Here is a 24,853-nt window from a genome sequence, read left to right on the forward strand (position 1 = left end):
CTCTCTCTCTCTCCCTCTCAAAAGTTAAAAAAAAAAGTAATAGCGTGGTCCAAGGTGATGGTGTAGGAAATCCTAAACTTACCTCTTCTCACGAATACATCAAATCTATAGCTACATATGAAAAATTAATTCCCTCTGAGAAATGACTTGAAAATTAGCCAAACAGCTCCTTCAGAATAAACAGTAAAAGGGTCACATGGAGATGGTAAAACAGTCAGAGATGCACTCTCACCACAAACCCCACTCCTGGCATGACGACCCACAATCAGTAGGGATCTCACTAATTCACAGCTTTTCCCTGAGGAACAATAAGTCTATGCCCTATATCATATGTCTCAACCCTTGTCTGCAATGGAGAGATGAGTCCTAAAATGTCTAGTTTTGAAAGCCAATGGAGCTCATGTCCAGAAGAAAAACAAAGGCTGTAGGGAATCAAGATACTTTTCTTAAAGAACCCTGGCACAGACTCACTTGCCATAAGGACCAACAAAAAAACAGTAGCTTGAAAACCACCTATAGATTATTTATACGAGGTACATTTTATAATCTTAAAGCATCTGTTGGAGGAACAGGGGCCTGTTGAAACTTTCTCCAGGGATGGAGATGCTGTTGGATACCATTTTTGTATTCTCCGTCTATCTTGATAGTGCCAGCACGTGTACCCTGGCCTTGCATTCTCCCATGGCCCTGTGACAGCTAATGGTCATGCCCCATCCCTATGCTTTCCTGCTGCCTCTCTAAAGCAATAGGTATATGCAGTCCATACAGAGGATGTTTTTTGGTCACCTGGCTCTAGTGGCTAGGAGAGTTTGCATTCATGGGTCCCAGGGTACTGTAATAATCAGAGAGATAATTCTTGGAAGGCTACCACCTACAGGGCACTACATGGCAGACTGACATGCACCCCAAGTCTTTCTGTGAAAAAGGCTAATTTACTTGTCCTGGAGCTTTAATCTGGGGGGAAGACTTCAGGTTTTACACATATCTGAAGGCTAAAGAAGTGTTCTCAGGGAATGTAGACTGGAGAACACCATCTTTATGCTCTCCCATGGCTTCATTACAGCTCACCAGTACCTCCTAGAAAAGAGCTTATACATTTATCTAAAGCCTCAGATTTTGCAACTGCTGTCCAGGGGACATCTTTTTACCACCTGATATAAAGGCCACCAAGGTTGACAATTGCAATCCTATAGAACTGTATATTTTCATGATATAAAAGCAGCTGCCTTATAGTCTGGCTTCCAATCAGCCTGAAACTAGGTGCCGACTGAGATTCCCTCCCTTTGGAATACTGGCAAGTCTCGGAATACTCTCAACACCTGTAACCTATCAATAAATCAGCCTACTTAGATGATCATAAAGGTTCATGGGCCAACCAAGAGTTAGGACAAGGTTTATCTCCTCCACAAGTCCCCTCCTTCAAGACTGAGAGAGGTTGCTATTTCATCTAATATAGAGAAACAAAGAGTCAAGCAAAATGAGAAAACAGAGAAGTATGTTCTAAACAAAAGAAAAAAAATAAATTCTCAAGAAAAAAAATCCTTAATGAACGAGAGATTAGTAACTTACCTGTTAAGAGTTGAAAATAATCATCATAAACATACTCATATGCTCATCAAACTTGGGAAGAGAATGGATGAACATAGTGAGAACTTCAACAAAAAAAAAAGATAGAAAATATAAGAAAGTGCCAAACAAAAGTCACAGAGCTAAAGAGTAAAATAACTGCTCTGAAAAATACACTAGAGGGGTTCAAAGGCAGAATAGATGACTGAGAAAAAGTGATAGGTGAGCTACAAGACAGGGCAGTGAAACTCACCCAACAGAGCAAGAAAAAAAAGTTTGAAGATAATTTAAAGACCTATAGGACAATATCAAGTAGAACGACATTGCCATTATAGGGGTCCCAGAAGAAGGAGAGAGAGAGAAAGTGAAAAAACAAAACAAAACAAAATAATAATTAAAAACAAAAATCATAGTTGAAGAAATAATGCCTTAAAATATCCCTAACCTGGGGAAGAAAACAGACGTCCTAAGCCAGGAATTCCAGAAAGTCGCAAATAAGAACTCAAAAAATCTACACCAACATGTATTATAATTAAAATGTCAAAAGTTAGAGTCTTAAAAGCAATAAGAGAAAAATAATTTGATACATATGAAGGACCTCCCATAAGACTACAGCAGATTTTTCCAGCAAAAACTTTGCAGACCAGAAAAGAGTGGCCCAATATATTCAAAGTGCTGAAAGTAAAGGAAAAAAACTTACAATCAAGAATACTCTATCCAGTCATATTACTGTTCACAATTGATGGAGTGATAAAAAATTTTCCAGGTAAGAAAAAGCTAAAGAAATTCATCTTGGGGCGCCTGGGTGGCACAGTCGGTTAAGCGTCCGACGTCAGCCAGGTCACGATCTCGCGGTCTGTGAGTTCGAGCCCCGCGTCGGGCTCTGGGCTGATGGCTCAGAGCCTGGAGCCTGTTTCCGATTCTGTGTCTCCCTCTCTCTCTGCCCCTCCCCCGTTCATGCTCTGTCTCTCTCTGTCCCAAAAATAAATAAACGTTGAAAAAAAAAAAAGAAAAAGAAATTCATCTTTACTAAACTGGCTTTATGAGAAATGTTCAAGATTTAAGCTGAGGAGTGCCTGGGTGGCTCAGTCAGTTAAGCCTCCAACTTTGGCTCAGGTCATGATCTCAGGATTCATGGGTTCAAGTCCTACATTGAGCTCTGTGCTGACAGCTCGAAGCCTGGAGCCAGCTTTGGATTCTGTGTCTCCTTCTCTCTCTTCTCCTCCCCTGCCCACACTCTGTTTCTCTCTTTCTCAAAAATAAATAAACGTTAAAAATGTATTTTAAATAAAATATATATTTAATATATAATATAAAGAATATTTTATTTAAAATAAAAGCTTTAAGCTGAAAAGAAAGGGCATTAATTAGTGACAAGAAAGTATATGATAGTATAAACTTCACTGCTAAAAGTAAATATACAGTAAACGTGGATAAATTACTTATAAAGCTAATATGAAGGTTAAAAAACAAAAGGTAAAAAAGAATATAGTAATCAGTTAAGAAATATAAAAAATAAAAAGATGTAAAATGTAATATCAAAAACATAAAACAGGGGCACCTGGGTGGCTCAGTCCATTGAGCATCTGACTCTTGATTTCAGCTCAGGTTATGATCTCATTATCATGGGATCAAGCCCTGCATCAGGCTCCACGCTCAGCATGGAGCCTGCTTAAAATTCTCTTTCTCTCCCTCTGCCTCTCTTCCCCATGCACACTGGATCACTCTCTCTCAAAAAAAAAAAAAAAAAGGGAAAACATGAGAGATTAAAATGTAGTTTTAGAATGCATTCAAACATCAGTTGGTATCAACTTAAAATAGACCATATATATAGGATGTGATATGTGAGCCTCATAGAAACTACAAAGCAAACCTATAGTAGATACAAAAGACATAATAATAAAGGAATCCACACATAACACACTAAAGAAAGTCATTAAACCACAAGGAAATATAGCAAGAGAAGAAGAAAGGAACAACAAAACAGCCAGAAAACAATTAACAAGATGGCACTAAGTACACACCGATCAATAATTACTTTAAATGTAAATGTACTAAAATCTCCAGTCAAAAGACATAATAGCTGAGTGGATAAAAAATACGATCCACCTATATGCAGCCTATAGGAGGTTCACTTCAGATGTAAGAATGAACAAAGACTAAAAGTGAAGAGATGGAAAAAAATGTTCCATTGTGGGGAAATAGATTCAAGAATGACTTATACTTATATAAATGGGTTAGAAAAAAAAAGCTTAGGGTGGAAAGCCGCCACCACTGGGCAAAAGTGCCCAAGGTTAGTTAGCAAGGTATTATAAAGGGATCATGAATAACTTGTTATATCACCTGTAGGAAATTACTTTCTGTCTGGTACCAATAACTTTGATCATAACCACTTGCCCCCAAGACCCTTTGCTTCTTACACACACAAGTTAATGATTACTATCTGATTATTTTCTTCACGTTCACAACATGTGTAAGATCTTGAGAGCTCAATAAATGTGGAGACAAAACCCCTGATTGGGGCTCTGATCTCCTCCCAGACATTAGACCTCTCTTGTATTCAATTCTGTGTCCACTCTCTTGCTTACAAGAGAGAACTCCAGACTCATAGTCTATGACATTCCATAAAAATGGAAACCAAAAGAAAGCTGGGGTAACTATACTTATATCAGACAAAAGAGACTTTAAAGCTAAGATTGGAATAAGAGGCAAAGAAAGGCATCGCATAATGATAAAGAGGTCAAGACAATAATAGGACATAATATTATATAAAGCAAATATTAACAAATCTAAAGGGAAGAACTGAAAACAATACAATAATAGTAGGGAATTTTAATACCCCACATACATCAATGAATAGATCATCCAGACAGAAAGCCAATGAGGAAACATCAATCTTAACACATTAGACCAGGGGCACTTGGGTGGCTCAGTCAGCTGAGCATCTGACTTTGGCTCAGGCTGTGATCTCATGGTTCATGAGTTTGAGTCCTGCATTGGGCTTGCTGCTGTCAGTGTGTAGCCAGCTTCAGATCTTCTGTCCCACTTTTGCTATACCTTCCTTGCTTGTGCTCTCTCTCTCTCTCTCAAAAATAAATAAACATTTCGGGCCACCTGGGTGGCTCAGTCAGCTAAGTGTCCAACTTCTCTCTCAGGAACAGAGAGGGAGACACAGAATTTGAGCCCCGCTTTGGGCTCTGTGCTGACAGCTCAGAGCCTAAAGACTGCTTCGGATTCTGTGTCTCCCTCTCTCTCTGTTCCTCCCCCATTCACACTCTGTCTCTCTCTCTTAAAAATAAAATAAAAAGATTTAATTTTTTTAAAAAATACATAAATAAACATTAAAAAAACCACATTAGATCAGATGCTCTAATAGACATATACAGAGTATTCCATCCAAAAGCAGCAGAATAAACATTCTCAAAGTATGCATGGAACATTCTCCAGGATAGATCATATGTTAGAATGACGCAAAACAAGTTTCAACAAATTTAGGAAGATTGAAAGCATATCAATCATCTTTTCTGACCAGGATGGTGTGAAACTAAAAATACAAGCAGAAAACTAGAAAAATGACAAATATGTGGAGGTTAAACAACATGTTACAGAACAACTGATGGGTCAACAAAGAAATCGAAGAAGAAATTAAAAAATGCCTTGAGACAAATAAAAATGGAAATACAACTTAGCAATATCTATGGGATGCAGCAAAAGCAGCTGTAACAAAGAAGTGTAATAGCAATATAGGCGTATCTCAAGAAACAAAAATCTTAAATAATCTAAACTTACACTTAAAGGAAATAGAAAAAGAAGAACAAACAAAGCCCAAATTAGTAAATGGAAGGAAATAATGAAGATCAGAACAGAAATGAGTGACATAGAGACTTAAAAAAAAATAGAAAAGGTGAATGAAACTAAGAGCTGCCTCTTTGAAAAGATAAACAAAATTGACAAACTTTTAGCTAGACCCACCAAGTAAAAAGAGGGTTCAAATAAATGAAATCATAAATGAAAGAAAAATTACAACTGACACCACAGAAATAAAAAGCATCACATCAGACTACTATTGAAAATTGTATGCCAACAAATTAGATAATTTAGAAGACCTGAATACGTTCCTAGAAACATACAACCTTTTAAGACTGGATCATGAAGAAACAGAAAATCTGGATAAACTGATTACTAGTAAGGAAATTGAATTAGTAATCAAAAAATCTCCCAACAAACAAAAGTCCAGAACCAGATGGCTTCACTGGTAATTCTCCCACACATTTAAAGATTTAATACCCATCCTCTCAAGCTTTTACAAAAAAAAAAAAACCGTTCCTAAACTCGTTTTTTGAAGCTAGAATTACCTTGATACCAAAACCAGACAAGGACATCACAAGAAAAGAAAATTACAAGTCCATATTCCTGATAAACATAGATGAAAAAAAACCCTCAACAAAATATTAGAAAATCAAATTCAACAATAATTAAAAATATCATGCCCAATGATCACGTGGAATTTATCCCAGAGATGCAAGAATGCTTTAACACCTACAAATCAGAGTGGTGTACCACATTAACAAAAGGAAGGGTAAAAATCATATAATCATCACAATAGATGCAGAAAAAGCATGTGACAAAATTCAACATCCATTTATGATAACTCTCAACAAAGTGGGCTTAATGTACCTCAACATAACAAAGGCCACATATGATAAGCCCACAGCTAACATCATACTCAACAGTAAAAAGCTGAAGGCTTTTCCTCTAATATCAGGGTAAGACAAGATGCCAATTTTAGATATTTTTATTCAACATAATTTTGGAAATCATAGCCAGAATCATAGCCTTTTCTTAAACAAGAAAAGGAAAAAAAAATAAAGGCATCCAAATTGAAAAGCGTGAAGTAAAACCATTACTATTTGTGGATGACATGACTTTATATGTAGAAAACCCTAAGAACACAAAAAATCCATTAGAACTAATAAACAAATTCAGTAAAGTTTCAGGGTCCAAAACAGTATACAAAAATATGTTGTATTTCTATACACTATCAGAAAAATTAAGAAACTAATCACATTTACAATTGTATCAAAACTAGTAAAATATCTAGGAATAAATTTGACCAAAGAGGTAAAAAGACCTGTACACTGAAAATTTTAAGACACTGAAGAAAGAAATTAAAGAAGACAAAAATAAATGGAGAGATATTCCATGTTAGAGATAAGAAGAATTAATAAAATGTTCATATCCAAAGCAATATGGATTTAATCCAACCTATATCAAAATCCAATGGCATTTTTCAAAGAAATAAACCATCTTAAAATTTGCGTGAAAGCACAGAAGACCCTGAATAGCCAAAGCAATCTTGAGAAAGGAAAGAAAAGCTGAAGGCATCACACTTTCTGATTCAAACTATATTGCAAAGCTATAGCAGTCAAACAGTATGTTAATGGCATAAAAACAGACACATAGATAAATAGAACCTAATAGAGAGTCCAGAAATAAAACCACACAAATATGGTCAGTTAATTAAAACCAGAGGAGGAAATAATACACAATGGGAAGGGGACAGTATCTTTAATAAATAGTGTTGGTAAAAACTGGACAGCCACATGAAAAAATGAATCTAGACTAATATCCTACACCGTACACAAAAATGAACTCAAAATGGATTAAAGACTTGAATGTAACACCTGAAACCATAAAACTCCTGGAATAAAATATAGATAGTAAACTCCTTGATATAGGTCTTAGCAATTATTTTTTGGATCTGACTCCAGAAGCAATGGCAACAAAAGAAAAACAAATGAGAATATGTCAAACAAAAGACTTCTGCACAGCAAAGTAATCCATCAACAAAATAAAAAGGCAACCTACTGAATGAGAGAAATATTTGCAAATCATGTATCCAGTAAGGGGCTATCCAAAAAATATAAACAACTCATGCAACTCAGTAGCCAAAACCACAATCAGTCTGATTTAAAAATGGACCAAGGATCTGAATAGACTTTTTTCCCAAAGAAAACACAGATGACCAACAGGCATGTGAAAAGATGCTGAACATCACTGATCATCAGAAAATGCAAATCAAAACCACAGTGAGATATCATCCCACACCTATCGGAATGGCTATTATCAAAAAGACAGGAAATAACAAGTGTTGGCAAAGATGTGGATAAAAGGGAACCCCTATGCTCTGTTGGTAGGAATGTAAATTGGTTCAGCCAATTTATAAAGCTTTCTCAAAAAATTAAAATTAAAACTATGTATGATACAGCAATTCCACTTCTGAGTATTTACCCAAAGAAAACAAAACACTAAGTTGAAAAGATATATGCACCCCCTGTTTATTGAAGCATTTATAGTTGTTAAGACATGTAATTAACCTACGTACCCATTGGTAGATGAACAGATAAATAATATGTAAGATTAACACAAATGCACGCACACAAAGGAATTCTACCCAGTCTTTAAAAAGAATGAAATCTTGCCATTTGTGACAATATGGATGGACCTCAAGGACACTATGCTAAATGAAGTAAGTCACAGAAAGGCAAGTGCTGTATGATCTCACTTATATGTGGAATCTAAAACACACACAAGATAAAACTCATAAGTACAGAGAGCAAGATGGTGATGGCCAAGGGGAAAGCACATTACGGTTGGGCAAATGGGTGAAGGCAGTCAAGAACTACACATTTCTGACCATAAAAGAAATAAGTCATGAGAATGTAATGTACAGCATGGTGACTAGAGTCAATAATATTTTAGTGCATACTTGAAAGTAACCCAGAGCATTAATCTTAAAAGTTCTCATTACAAAAAAAAAAATTTAATCATTTTGTAACTTTGTATGGTGACAGGATAGTAACTAGACTCATTCTGGTGATTATTTTGCAGACTATAGAAATATCAAATCATTACATTGTACAGATGAAACTAATGTGTCAATTATACCTCAATAAAAAAATAGACATTCAAAGAAGCAGGAAAATACCACTCATAACCACAAGATAAGTCAAATAATCAAAACCAAACCAGGACTGACATAGACGTAGAATTAACTGACAAAGATAGGAAAACAGGAATATATTCAGGTGAACTGGTAGAGCACAATGAGGGAGGTGGAGCTCTAACTGAAGTGAGAGTTATCCATCTACAGCAATATTTCGTCCTGCTTGCACTCCCTCAAACCTCCACTAATGACAAAAGGAGGTGAGTGGATTAAAACCCCATTTTCTCCAACCCCATTGGGGCAACTCTGAGGCTTACTCTATGTCTCCTAGAAGCTCTCTGATAAGAATGAGTTCCAGTTGCCCAGAATGGATGCCATCTTGGTAGTGCACTGTGTTTTTCCTTCAGTTCTCTATCTCATTTCCTCATATCCCTAATTGTGCCACATATTATCATCTCCTAAATAAATTACTTGAATTCAAATCCTTACCTTGGGGTCAACTTCTGGAGAAATGTAAACCATGACGGTGACTATTTTGAAGTCTTATACTAAGTATCTAGGTGAAGCACTAGCTGGTGTTAGGCATACAAGTGAGGAGCTGAGTCAGAAGCCCCATGATTTAGAGGCTGGTTTCCTTTTCTTATAAGAACTTGGATATTTCAAATTAACAAGTTATTTTTGCCCACATTTTCTTCTCTATTCTCTAAAGTTGAGCTTAACCTTATTCATTTTATGCTAAGTGTGGGGCAGTAGGAGAGGTGACTGAGCAATCAGGTCTCTTTTCTCTTTAAATATTAGCATCCTCCAGTAGACTTAGGCTTTGAAAATATCCTAACTGCTTTAGAATTAGAACACCCAGTTGCAAACTAGGACCTTCACCTTCATGAGTTGAATTTTAAATAAGAGTCTGCCAATATATTTACCTTTAGACATTATTTGACTCTCTTATAGCAGGAAGGAAGGAAGGAAAGGAAGGAAGGAAGGGAGGGAGGGAGGGAGGGAGGGAGGAAGGAAGGGGACAAAAAGGGGGAAAAAGAGAGGACCTTATTCCAGCTAGATATTTTCCTCATTTCTTAAGTTTTCTATAGGTGCCATAAGTCTGTCGAGGTAAGACTCATGGAGTTATCTCTACAAATGTTGTCATTTTAAGTTAACATGTTAGAATTATTAAAATATAGGATTTCCTTTCATTAATGAGTATTTAGTCACTGTATTTCATTCAAGCAAAGGTGAAAGAGATGGCTTCTTTATGTGAATATTTGTAGAATGCAGTGAGGGAAATATTTTGTGATAACTAAATGGTCCTCTGTTGATGGACTATACAGTAAGATTTCCTACCATGGTCAAGAACAACTGGTAAGCTCTTCTCTTATTTATAACATAAATAGTCTAAGGAGTTCATGTCTCCTCAGGCAGTTTTAATTTTTTGTTAATTAGAGTGAGTGTGGTTTGTTTGAATTTAATTTGCTGTTTGATGGAACAAGACACTGTGTTTTGACTTGGATTTAACATTTAGCCCAGTTGCCTAAATCTGTGCCAAGGGGGGTATTTATAAAGATTTGGAAACTCTCAACTCCTTCCCAGGTGCTATATGCCTTTATAAGGCAGTGAAAGAATGGCTCACAAATCTACAAAAGACACTATTCAAAAGACTATTCAACAAAAAGCTTTTATTAAATAACTAAAATATCATTAGTAATTAGTTATTACCTATAATTCTTTTTCACAGCTCTTTAAATGCAATACCTTACTTTAAACTATTTCAAAGAGCTGAGCAGAACTGGAGTTCCCCTAACCATTTTATCTGCCCAATGTCTTCGAATGGGTAGACCTAGAGGGGACCATTCACCATCTAACCCTAGTAACATGATCTCATCACCATCCTTTTTTTCCCCGTATATGTATAACTGAAATCATATCATGCTTTCCCTCTTTCCCTTTTGCAAATGATAAACAATATCTCACAATGAAATAAATTAAGCCTTATGGTACCATGCTCTCCTAGTGACAGTATATCAAATCTCTTTTCTCACAAATGAAGCAAACATTGCCAAAAGGAAAATAGCTAAGGGCTATCACTACAGGCTGATACAACACTGCTCAAGGTCCCCTGGCATATTCCATCATCTGAAATACAACTAATGATGTTTTAAACATTAAATGAGTTCACTTATGCCAGGCATTCAGAATAGACCTGACATATAGAATATATGTCATATAACTCAATATCTTAGTTGGTATTATTGTAAATCTTCACATTTGGGCATTATCCAAGGCAAAATGAAAGAAAGAAGTCTTTGGCTTTTCAACAGTGCAGTGTTAGTAAAATAATGCCAATGACACAACATCAAGAGTCTAAAAATGGCTGGTATGGATTATTTTTTCCCTTAGCTGATTCAGAGCATTTTAAATTGTTATTAATTTAGGTAATATACTTGCTTTGGAATTCACTTTATGAATTTGATTTCCAACTTTATGAACTCTTCATTTTGTATTAACTTCTTATATAATGCAGATAAATATATTTCATTTGGATTTCAACCAGATTAAGATGATTTACAAACTAGGATTGCTTCCAATTCACCAGGGCACCATTCTATTAAATCTGGCCCTTATTCAATGATATAAACACTGTGTACTCCTGAGCTGTCCATTTTTCTTTATCTAAAGAAAAAGGCTGGTCATTATAGGTTCTCAACCTTTGTAGGCTCAGATCTTTATGGAGACTTTGAAAGTAACATTAATCTTCTTAATTACCTTCTCATTCCCTAGGCCAGTGTTAAATTGTCTATTCTTTCCCTAATATTAAAATAAATCCACTATGTAAAATATGCTTCCTTAACATTTATTTCAATCCAATGCCTGATTGCCTTCTTCAGTAGAGCAGCTTTATCCTTCCTCGAGTTGAGAGAATTCTTATACAGTTCCCTCTTAACCCTCAGAAACCTCCCAAGTTTATGAATGGGTATTGTTCATAATAATTGAGCTTAGCTATAGATATAGATATAACAGTTAACACTTGGCAAATAGGAAGTACTAAAGAACTGTTTGTTGTTATAATTGTTAAAGATTGGGATTTGGTAATGGGGGGATGATCTATCATGGGCATGATCCCCATTTGGTAATGGGAGGCTGCTACATATTCAATTCTTACAAGCAGATGCATTGGAGGGATTTTGTGCTATGTTGTTTCCCACTAGAATGAGTCACTTTTTCTAGATCTTGAGTAGTGTGCCCACATACTGGAAAATCAAAAATGTCAACTGAAGACATTTCTTATTTCAAATGATTACCGGATCTTAAATCATATCTTTTATGCCCTAATGAAACTATATATCAATATTTTCTGGGTTCTCAGCTGCTACATTCACTTCTGTGGTTTGATTCTCTGCTTGTTAATCACAACAATTTGCATTTGGCTAAAGGGGGTGTTAGTTTTATTTTATTGACCAAGAAATGTACCATGTTTACCCAAACCAAATTGTTCTAGGGTCCTTGACACAAGTGGTGAAAATAACAAAGTTACAATTGTAGCAACGTTTTCCTTACCTGAATGTGAGTTCACTTTAGCACAGGGACTGTTATAAGTATGCTTCCCAACTTGTAATGCTATAAAAATTTGTTTTTTCCAGACTCCATAGAATGAGAAAGTAGAATTACTATTTTATTGGATATCCATTCATGTTTCCTTTACCCAGCATGGCTTACACAAGTCATATGGTCTAGAAGCTACCTTAAGTGGTAACAGGATAGTCTAAGGTTTATCAACAAGCTCTAAAAAGCGAGGCTTAAGACACTGAAAATCATAGAACTCAAAGCTGAAGCAGCAAATGTATTCATGCTCACATACTTGGGAGAGTTGCTCTGACTCTTCCATATGTAAATCCATAACTAACTGCTAGCAGGAGCTATGTGTGCCCCACCCCCCAAGTTAATGCTTACCTATCTGCAGGGATGGAGGGATGCTGTGGCTAGAACTCCACATGTAGGTATCGATGTGGATATCACTAAAAGTGACTCAGAGTGATCCACAAGAAAAAGCTCAGTGTGTTCCCCACAGTTGGTTACATGAAAATAAGGCAAGGCCTGGGGAGGGTTTTTGTTTGTTTGTTTGTTTGTTTGTTTTTGTTTTTTGTTTTTTCTTATCAACAGAAGAAAAGGAAAAAGGATTTCTGATTTGGGACTGTTTTGGCCTTGGAAAGTGGGACTGTGTAACATGTTGTATGGTATACAAAGCAATTTAAGACCTAATCAAAATTATGTGTCTTCCTGATTTTATGGATTACTCCTTTCAAACTCTTATCATATATCCTGTATCTCTTATTATACACTTAAACATGTGTCTTCATGAATGTTTTTTTGTATCTTGTTGTTTGTAGCTTCTGGGTTGAGTGCAAAATCTTCTTAGGATTAAAACAAAAACAAAAACAAAAAAAAACATGAAAACATGGTTGCCATACATTTCATCTAACATCCAGTTGAACACATAGTTGGTGCTTCATTTAGTTTTTGCAATAGTTTGCGGTTGAATTTTTCCTTTGAGAAGCCTGGATTTTAGTTCCTCCTTATTTTCCTCACAGAAAATTAGGGCATTTTCTTTTTCACCAATTCTCGTTAATATCCTTTCCCCATTCCTAAGTCAAATAGAGCAAACAGAAGCACATACTTTAAATTTATGTTTAAGAAATGAACATGCTTGGGTTGCCTACTTGGGCATTTGGTGGCCATCTGACTCTTGATTTCAACACAGTCATGATCTCATGGTTTGTGAGATCTAGCCCCACTCTGTCAGCTCAGAACCTGCTTGGAATTCTGTCTCTCTCCCTCACTCTCTGTCCCTCCCCTCCCCCCCCCCACTCTCTCTCAATATAAGTACATAAAATTTTAAAAAGAAAGAAAAGAAAAGAAAAGAAGGGCCAGGATTATGGAGCAGCATGGAAGGTTTTTGTTTTTGTTTTTGTTTTTTGCCTCTCTCATCCCTGAAATGCAGCTAGATCAACATCAAACCATCTTGCACACCTATAAAACTGATTTGAGGATTAACACAATAGTCTGCACAACTTGAATCACAGAACTCAGCAGAAAGAGAAAAAAAATTTTATTTTCCATTTTTATAACAAATATTTTTCTTTAATTTTTTCTACTATATTTTTTACTTTTTATAAATGTTTAAATTCTATTTACTTTTACCATTTCATTTTATTCTATTTTATTATATTCATTTTTTTTCAAACTTTTCCCTTTTTTTCTTTTTCCTTTTTTTTTCTTTTCTTTCCTTTTTTTCTCAATTCTATCAAGTTTTTTTCAACAACCAGACCAAAACACATCTAGGATCTAGCATCCTTTATTTGATTTTTTGTGTTGTCTTTAATTTTTAAATTTTAATTCTTTTTAATTTTATTCTTTTTCATCATTCAAAATGACAAAGAGAGGAATTTACCACCCTCCCCCCCCCCAAAAAAAAAAAAAAAACAAAGAACAGGAAGAAATGACAGCCAGGATCAGCACAGATGCAAGCAAGATGTCTGAACCAGAATTTAGAGTCATGATAATAAGAATACTAGCTGGAGTTAAAAAAAAAGCATAGAATGCCTTTCTGCAGAGATAAAAGAAGTAAAATCTAGTCAGAATGAAATTAAAAATGCTATAACTGAGATACAATCTTGAATGGATGCCACGGTGGCTAGGACGGATGAGGCAGAGCAGCGAATCAGCAATATAGAGGACAAACTTATGGAGAATAATGAAGCAGGGAAGAGGGAAAGAGGGAAAGAGGGAAACTAAGGCAAAAGAGCACAGTATAAGAATTAGAGAACTCGGTGACTCATTAAAAAGAAATAACATCTGAATCATAGGGGTCCTAGAAGATGAAGAGAGAGAAAAAGGGGTAGAAGATTTATGTGAGCAAATCTAAATCTTAGTGGAAAATTTTCCTAACATGGGGAAAGACACAAACATCAAAATCCAGAAAGCACAGAGAACTCCCAGTAGATTCAACAAAAACCAACCATCAGCAAGGCATATCATAGTCAAATTCACAAAATATTCAGGCAAGGAAACAATCATGAGAGCAGCAAGGGAAAAAAGTCCTTAACCTACAAGGGAAGACAGTACAGGTTCACAGCAGACTTATCCATAGGAACTTGGCAGGCCAGAAATGAGTGGCAGGATATATTCAATATGCTGAATTGGAAAAATATGCAGCCAAGAATTCTTTATCCAGCAAGGCTGTCATTCAAAATAGAAGGAGAGATAAAAAGTTTCCTGGACAAACAAAAACTAAAGGAGTTCATGACCACTAAACCAGACCTGCAAGAAATTTTAAGGGGGACTCTTTGAGGGGAGAAAAGATGAAACAAAACAAAAAAGACCATAAGCGAAAAAGAGTAGAAAGGACCAGAGAACACCATCAGAAACTCCAATTCTAGAGGTAACATAATGGCAATAAATTCATATCTTTCATTACTCACTCTAAATGTCAATGGACTAAATGCTTCAATCAAATAACATAAGGTAACAGAATGGTTAAGAAAACAAGATCCATCTATATGCTGTTTATAAGACACCCATTTTAGACTAAAGACACCTTCAAATTGAAAGTAAGGGGATGGAGAAACATGCTAATGGTCGCCAAATGAAAGCCAGAATAGCCATACTTATATCAGACAATCTAGATTTTAAAATAAATACTATAACAAGAGATAAAGAAGGGCATTATATCATAATTAAGGAGACTATCCACCAAGAAGACCTAACAATTGTAAATATTTATGCTCCAAACATGAAAACACCCAAATATATAAGTCAATTGATCACAAACATACAGAAACTCATTGATAATGATACCATAATAGTAGGGGACTTCAACACCCCACTCACAGCAATGGACAGATCATCTAAACAGAAAATCAACATGGAAACAAGGGGTTTGAATGACACACTGGACCAGATGGACTTAACAACTATATTCAGAACATTTCATCCTAAAGAAGCAAAATACACATTCTTCTCGAGTGCACATGGAACATTCTCCAGAATAGATCACACTGGGACACAAATCAGCCCTCAGAAAGTACAAAAAGATTGAGATCATACTGTGTATATTTTCAGAAAACAAATACTTGGAGACTAAAGAACATCATACTAAAGAATGAATGGGCTAACCAAGAAGTTAAAGAGAAAATTAAAAAGTACATGGAAGCCAATGAAAATGATAACACCACTGCCCAAAACCTCTGGGATGCAGCAAAGGTGATTCTAAGAGGGGAATATATAGCAATCCAGACCTTCCTAAAGAAGGAAGAAAGGTCTCAGATACACAACCTAACCTCACACCTTAAAGAGCTGGAAAAGAACAGCAAATAACCTCCAAACCAGCAGAAGACAGGAAATAATAAAGATTAGAGCCATTGGGGAAAAACAACAACAACAATAACAACAAACAGTAGAACCCAGGAGCTGGTTCTTTGAAGGAATGAACAAAATTGATAAACCCCTACCAGTTTGATCTAACAGATGAAGGAAAGGATCCAAATAAATAAAACCAATAATGAAAGAGGAGAGATCAAAACCAACACTGCAGAAATACAAACAATAATAAGAGAATATTATGATTATACACCAATAAATTGGGGAATCTGGAAGAAATGGACAAATTTCTAGAAACATATGAACTAACAAACTAAAACAAGAAATAGAGAATTTGGACAGACCCATAACCAGTAAAGAAATTAAATTAGTAATAAAAAATCTCCCAAAAAACAAGAGTCCAGGGCGAGATGGCTTTCTAGGGGAATTCTACCAAACATTTAAAGAAGAGTTAACACCTATTCTTTTGAAGCTGTTCCAAAAAATAGAAATGGAAGGAAAACTTCCAAACTCATTCTATGAAGCCAGCATTACCTTGATTTCAAAACCAGACAAAAACCCCACTAAAAAGTAGAACTACAGACCAATTCCCTGATGAACATGGATGTAAAAATCCTCAACAAGATATTAGCCAATCAGATCCAACAATACATTAAAAAAATCATTCACCACGACTAAGTGGGATTTATACCTGGGATGCAGGGCTGGTTTAATATTTGCAAAACAATCAATGTGATTCATCACATCAATAAAAGAAAGGACAAGAACCATATGATCCTCTCAATAGATGCAAAGAAAGCATTTGAAAAATACAGCATCCTTTCATGATAAAAACCCTCAAGAAAGTAGGGATAGGAGGATCATAGCTCAAGATCATAAAAGCCATATATGAAAGACCCATCACTAATATCATCCTCAACAGGAGAAAATTGAGAGCTTTTTCCCTAAGGTCAGAAACATGACAGGGATGTCCACTCTCGCCACTGTATTTCAACATGTATTGAAAGTCTTAGCCTCAGCAATCAGACAACACAAAGAAATAGATGGCATTCAAATCGGCAAGGAGGAAGTCAAACTATTTACAGACAACATGATACTTTATATGGAAAACCCAAAAGATTCCACCAAAAAACTGCTAGAACCGATCCATGAATTCAGCAATGTTGCAGGATATAAAATCAATGCACAGAAATCAGTTGCATCTCTATGCACCAATAATGAAGCAACAGAAAGAGGAATCAAGGAATCTATCCCATTTACAATTGCACCAAAAACCATAAAATACCTAGGAATAAACCTAACCAAAGAGGTGAAAAATCTATATAGTGAAAACTATAGAAAGCTTATGAAAGAAATTTAAGAAGACCAAAAAATGGAAAAATATTCCATGCTCATGGATTGCAGAACAAATATTGTTAAAATGTCAATTACTACCCAAAGCAATCTACATATTCAATGCAATCCCTATCAAAATAACACCAGCATTCTTCTCAAAGCTAGAACAAACAATCCTAAAATTTACATGGAACCAGAAAAGACCCTGAATAGCCAAATCAATACTGAAAAAGATAAACCAAAGCTGAAGGCATCACAGTCCTGGACTTCAAGATGTATTACAAAACTGTAATCATCAAGACAGTATGGTACTGGCTCAAAAACAGACACTCAGATCAATGGAACATAATAGGGAACCCAGAAATGGACCCACAAATGTATGGCCAACTAATCTTTGACAAAACAGGAAAGAATATCCAATGGAATAAAGACAGTCTCTTCAGCAAGTGGTGCTGGGAAAACTGGACTGCGACATGCAGAAAAATGAACCTGGACCACTTTCTTACACCATACACAAAAATAAACTCAAAATGGATGAAAGATCTAAATGTAAGACAGGAAGCCATCAAAATCCTAGGGGAGAAAGCAAGCAAAACCTCTTTGACCTCAGCTGCAACAACTTCTTACTCAACACATCTCCAGAGGCAAGGGAAACAAATCAAAAATGAACTATTGGGACCTCATCAAAATAAAAAGCTTCTGCACAGTGAAGAAAACAGACAGCAAAACTAAAAGGCAACTGAAAGGATGGGAAAAGATATTTGCAAATGACATATCAAATAAAGGGTTAGTATCCAAAATCTAGAAAGACCTTATCAAACTCAACACCCAAAAGACAAATAATCCAGTGAATAAATAGGCAAAAGACATGAATAAAGACTTCTCCAAAGAAGACATCCAGATGATTAATAGACACATGAAAAACTGCTCAACATCACTCATCATCAGGGAAGTACAAATCAAAACCACAATGAGATACCACCTCACACCTGTCAGAATGGCTAGCATTAATAACTCAGGCAACAACAGATGTTGTCGAGGATGCAGAGAAAGAGGATATCTTTTGCATTGTTGGTGGGAATACAAACCGGTGCAGCCACTCTGGAAAACAGTATGGAGGTTCCTCAAAAAACTAAAAATAGAACTACCCTATGACCCAGCAATTGCATTACTAAACATTTTTTTTTAATTTTTTTTTAATGTTTATTTATTTTTGGGACAGAGAGAGACAGAGCATGAACGGGGGAGGGGCAGAGAGAGAGGGAGACACAGAATCGGAAACAGGCTCCAGGCTCTTAGCCATCAGTCCAGAGCCCGACGCGGGGCTCGAACTCACGGACCGCGAGATCGTGACCTGGCTGAAGTCGGAAGCTTAACCGACTGTGCCACCCAGGCACCCCTGCACTACTAAACATTTATCCAAGGGATAAAAGTGGGCTGTTTCAAAGGGCACATGCACCCCAATGTTTATAGCAGTGCTATCAACAATAGCCAAAGTATGGAGAGAGCCCAAATGTCCATTGGTGGATGAATGGATAAAGAAAATGTGGTATATATATACAATGGAATAATACTCAGCAATCAAAAAGAATGAAATCTTGCCATTTTTAGCAGTGTGGATGGAACTAGAGGGTATTATGCTAAGCAAAATTAGAGAAAGACACATACCATATGACTTCACTCATGTGAGGAATTTAAACAGATGAACATAAGGGAAGGGAGGCAAAAATAATATAAAAACAAAGAAGGGGAGAAAACATAAGAGAATCTTAAATACAGAGAACAAACTGAGGGTTGCTGAAGGGGTTGTGGGTGGGGGCATAGGCTAAATAGGTAAGGGGCATTAAGGAGGGCACTTGATGGGATGAGCACTGGTGTTATACATAGATTATGAATCACTGGAATCTACTCCTGAAATCATTATTGCACTACATGCTAACTAACTTGGATGTAAATTAAAAAAAAAAAATAAAATAAATTTTAAAATAAAATAAGTTTTATATAGAAAAAAAAGAAAAGAAAAAAAGAAAAGAAATCAACATGTTAATCTACAAGTCTGCGGTAGAATCCAGGAATGAAATGTGAAAGGCTGAAAAGATGGTGATGAACAGCCAGACTAGACATTTTTGGGTCAATGAGGAGCAGTAGGGGAAAACAGATTTACACCCTACTCCTGTTCTTCCTGTCTGCAATTATGCCATTTAGGATAAGCATTAGAAATAAAGGAAACAATTTAATCCTTTCAAAAAATTATAAATTGAAAACAAAAAGATAATACTGGCAAGGAGATATACAAATTACAGGAACACCGTGTTAGAGCTCCTAATTTTGTATCCCAGCAAACCACAATATTGCAGTATTTATTTCTAAAGGCACAATTAGTGTTTCCATTCCCAAGTGTGGATAGAGCTAAAGGGTATTGTGTATATGCATTTTACCATTACAGCATTTCCTCACAATACGATGTGTCATCTAAAAGCCTGGCTTCATTCCATCTGCATATGATATAGCCACTCAGACATATATATGGTCATAGACAAAAATCCACATAGATTCATGGTAACCAGGCAATTATGGTGTGTGTATCCATAAGAAGGTTATTAAATTTGATGTGAGAAATAACAGATTAGTCTAGTCATGCATATATATATGTATTTATTTTTATTGTATTCTTAACTTCCTGAATGTAAGTTATATTTGACTTTTTAATATACTTAAAACAAAACAAAAAAAAAGGAATTTGAAGCAACTGTGTTGTATCTAGAGGAGTACTAAACATAAAATATAAAAACATAAAACAGAATACAGAGGCTTGGACTCAAGTCTTATTTCTGTAGTTTATTCACAGTGTAACCTGGAACAAACCACTTAACTTCCTGGAACTTACTATTTTCATCCATAAAAGAAGTAATATTTTGCAGTGTAATGCAAACTGCTATTTAGCACTTGGGAAGACTGATCTCAATGTTGTACAGACAGACAAACACAGTCTGAAAGAAACTTGACATTCTCCCTTCAAGTCCAGCATTCAGCAGACATACTGAGGACCTACTGTGTGCAGTAGAACACATGCTGAACAAGAGCAGTAAGAGAGTAAATATGCCACTATCACAGTATATATTTTATTTGATTTGTATAAAAATATATTCACAAATACACACACACAAACACACAATGCAAAACACCCCAAAATGTTAATAGTTGTCAGCTGTATGTCATAATGATATTGAATTCCTTGGGTAAGGTGTTTTCTATTTCCTAAATCTATTTTTTTTAATGTTTTTATTTATTTTTAAGAGAGAGAGAGAGAGACAGAGTATGAGTGGTGGGGAGGAGCAGAGAGAGGGAGAGACAGAATCTGAAGAAGGCTCCAGGCTCTGAGCTGTCAGCACAGAGCCCAATGCTGGGCTCAAACTCAGGAACCATGAAATCATGACCTGAGCCGAAGTCAGACGTTTAACCAACTGAGCCACCCAGGCACCCCTCCTAAATCTTAATAATGCACATTTTTTAAGCTTTAGAGTCACATAGTAAAATCACTATGATTTATTAATCACTTAATAGGATAATTTTGTCACTCAGAAATTTGCTGCATGTTATAACTCATTTTATAACAGCAATTTCTAAGAAGCCTAAGCCTTCCTTCTTCCTTTCTTTCTATCACAAACAAATCTTAGTATCTCTAAAATTTCCTCCTGTCTAAAATTAAAATAACAAAAATACTTCCTGGGGTCACTTCAGCATGGAATTTGTAATCTTAGAAAGGTCTATGCAAATGTTCTTCCATTTTCATTGGTACAGTCATTGAGAAATTGACTTCACTGCTTCTAGGAGAAAAGAAGTAAACTATTTTTAGAAATGGGATCAGTAGTCCCATCTTCACCCCTTCACTGGTACTCTAATCCTTCATTTACACAGGAACAATGGCACACACCTGAGGGCATTTAAGGACAGGTTAACTCAATGTTAAACAAATGCTACTCTTAAAAACCAAATTTAGGGGCGCCTGGGTGGCGCAGTCGGTTAAGCGTCCGACTTCAGCTAGGTCATGATCTCGTGGACAGTGAGTTCGAGCCCCGCGTCAGGCTCTGGGCTGATGGCTCAGAGCCTGGAGCCTGCTTCCAATTCTGTGTCTCCCTCTCTCTCTGCCCCTCCCCCGCTCATGCTCTGTCACTCTCTATCCCAAAAATAAATAAACGTTGAAAAAAAAAATCAAATTTACTTGGATTAGCAAAATGTACATAGATAATTTGGAACATAAATGGATACAGATTTTCTGAAAGACAACTTTGAACAAAAATTCTGTATATACACATACATTCATCATCTTAAAACCTTAAAATCACTGAACTTGGACCAAGTATTTTTACTTGTAGGTAATTTCCACTGAGAAAATCATTAGTTGCTTGTATAAAATTTTTATCACATTTTTACATTGATCATAATATTCAAAAAGTATAAACTGCCTGTATTGATGGCTCTAAACAGGTTAATATTAGCATTGCCAGATAAAGAACATTGATTTCCTTCATCCATTAAATGCCTGACATGCTGCCACACTAACCTCTGGTACAACCAGACAAATGCACACATATATACATATACACACATGCATATACATATATACACATATATTTTACATATATAAATTATGTAAATTATGTATATTATATATAATATCATATATGTTATTTTGTATATATTATATATAATATTTTATGTTATTTTATGTATTTATAAATTTATATATGAAAATAGAATTTTTCAAATTCTAGGAATCACATTCTCATTCCAGGAAAGAAAAAAATGAGAAAGGTAAAAGGAAAAGTGTCAGAGGGATTTGCCTTTGTTAACATCCCATGGTTGAACTGAGTCCTATGGCTACCATAGCTGCAGGGAAGCTCCAGAGAAGACTGGGAACTGAATTCTGGTGAAGAACTCATTGCTCAAACAAAATCATTATTTCATTATATCAGAAGAAAAGCATCCTTGGAGGTAGTTAAGCCACCATCATTCTTCCATTTATAGAAACATACAAATATGTTTTCTTTCATCATCTATTGTCTTTTTCTATTCTTTTCATTTTTTTTCCAATTATACATGTATATTACACATTGTAGTTCCTCCCTCATATCAATTCTTCCTCTCCCCATTGAGTACACAGAACAAGGGTCTTTGACCCAAGGAAGTCATTTGTTTTATTAAAAGGAAATTGAATTCAAGCAGGAGGAAAGAGGCAAGAGATGGAAAAATTGAGGTCTAAAGAAAGAGAGCAGCCCATTTCAACTAATGTGAAGAAGCAAAGTACCCTGAGGGTGGGAGTGAGAATTGAGAAGATGCCAGGAAGGTGTGGGACCACCTCTCAGGCAGGGATCAATTGCCAACATGCAAGGTGGAGAAACACTGAAAGCCTCAAAAAGGAAGAATAGTTAAGACACCACCTAGTCATTAGGCTTCCTCTGCAACACCTTTCTGGCAGCCGAGGAACTTGTTGCAAAAGCAGACTAAGATAGCAGTGTTGTGAAGGCTGATAATCTTGGACTTTCTGAAACACATTTCCTGGTGATAATTTAATCTTATTACCCAAATTCAATTCTAATTTTTCCCCCTTCTCCTGAGAGGCTTCTTCATGAGCAGTACTTAGTTTATGAAAATGTGAAGTGACAAAGTTCTGTTTTGAGAATTTGGGGAGAGAAGAAAAACGTTTGCCTTTGATACTTCTTTTCAAACTTGTCTCCGATATTTTCAGGCTTGGAAAGTGCAAGCCAATGAATTAATCTATTTTAAGTAAATAAAATGTATGTCTTCCTGTCCCTTCAAAAAAGCTACAATATACATGAAGACTGAATGCTAAGAAAATAAACTTAACCTCTTTTATTAAGCTTGTTTGCAAAGAGCCTTAATTAAGCTCTTTACATTCTTACTTTTTTCCCCTACTAATCTCCAAGGAGGCAAAGACAGGTTAAACTTACACAAAAGAATGGAAAATCATGAGGAATAGAGGTCTTAGGCATATTGTTCTTGATTAGAAAACCCATTAGTAAAGAATTTCCTTTGACTCTTTATCCTTTCTTTTTGTTTTATTGGAGCAACCATTTGCCATGTTTCTTCATGACTCAAATTCTTCAAAATAACCTTTTGAATTCCAGGATCATTTATTTCATTATAACATTGCTGTTTCTTTGATTCAAGTATATTTTTGATGAGAGATTCTATTTAATATCTTTTGTTTTTAATTCAAGATGAAATAAGACCTCTTCCCCCTCATCTCTCTTTTTCTCCCTTGCTTATTACTTCCCTCTCTCCTCTCTCTTCTATGAGTCACAAAAGCACTTTCAGTGATATATTCACTAGGACTCTTTTGGTTGCAAGTGACAAAAAACCCAACCTAGACCAGCTTAACCAAAATCAGAGACAACACAGAATCTGTTCTTATTATCTTGCCAGTGTTTCTCTCTGTGTTGGCATAATCCTTACTCAGTCTCTCTTTTCATAATGGTAAGAGAATGAGTAGCTCCAAGCTGACCTCTATCATGGTTTTAGGTCCATTGGGCACGAAAAGTTACTACTACTGATTACTCTGTCAGTAATGGGTTTCAAATTCATGGACCAATTGATCAATTGGGGATGCATAACACTGGTTTAGCTAGAGCTAGATCACATGTATACCTTTGGAATAGGGTGAGATCAGCCATTCCCAGAGCAATATAGTTCAAGTCTGGTAGTGGTAATGAAAGGAAATCTCAGATTCTGGTATAAGGAAAAGAATCTATATTCTGGCAAGATGAAAACAGCCACATGTACAGAAGGACTGCTTAAAGTTCTTCTAGTTTTGAAGCATTAAGGATGTGTCTTAGATCTGTTTAAACTTAGATTAGGTACAGAATCCTTTACTTCTGTCACCATCTATAGAACTTGAACTAATGTCTGTATAATAACAAACCAGGAACCTAACTACATATATGGGAAAAGAAGAAATGGGGAGTCCCGTGCTTTCACTAGCAAATTCTGTCAGTTTCCAAGCTGGTTGCAGTCCCACAGATGGCAGAGTTGACCATTTGGGGACTGAATGTACACATAGCTTATTTTAAGCAATTGTCTTTCTATGTTCAAGTTCCTGTGTATAGGCTGAATCTGAATGAAGACTTAGTATGGTATTTAGGAGACAATATGTGTTTCCCCAGGAGACTTAAACCAGCATTTTTATTGGGTACCAGTGTTATGTTGTGTCATATACAAGAAATTTAGAAATATCAAAGTTGTATTAGGTTGTAGTGTCCTCTGATGTTCCTTTCTATGCTCTTTTCAACTTTTCTTCTAAAATATAAGTCATATTTATTATTATTATAATGTCTTCTGAAGGTAAATCTGGATGAAATCAGACTTAGGAGCCAGGGGATCTTGGTTTTAGGACTGACACAGACACTTGCTATTTGGGCAATATTGGTCACATTATATTTTCTGATCTTCTTGCAATCTTCAAAACTAGCACTTTGGAGTAAATAATCAAAAGTCTTCCTTGAAATTATGTGATTATTCCAGGTTTTATTAGAACCTGTATCTTCCTCTTTACTATAAACTGATTAGGACCTTTTACCAAAACTTCTATTTCTTCTCATCATATAGTTCTAACAACCA

This window comes from Leopardus geoffroyi, chromosome B3 (genome assembly GCF_018350155.1).
Source record: "Leopardus geoffroyi isolate Oge1 chromosome B3, O.geoffroyi_Oge1_pat1.0, whole genome shotgun sequence".
In the NCBI taxonomy this organism is placed as follows: Eukaryota; Metazoa; Chordata; class Mammalia; order Carnivora; family Felidae; genus Leopardus; species Leopardus geoffroyi.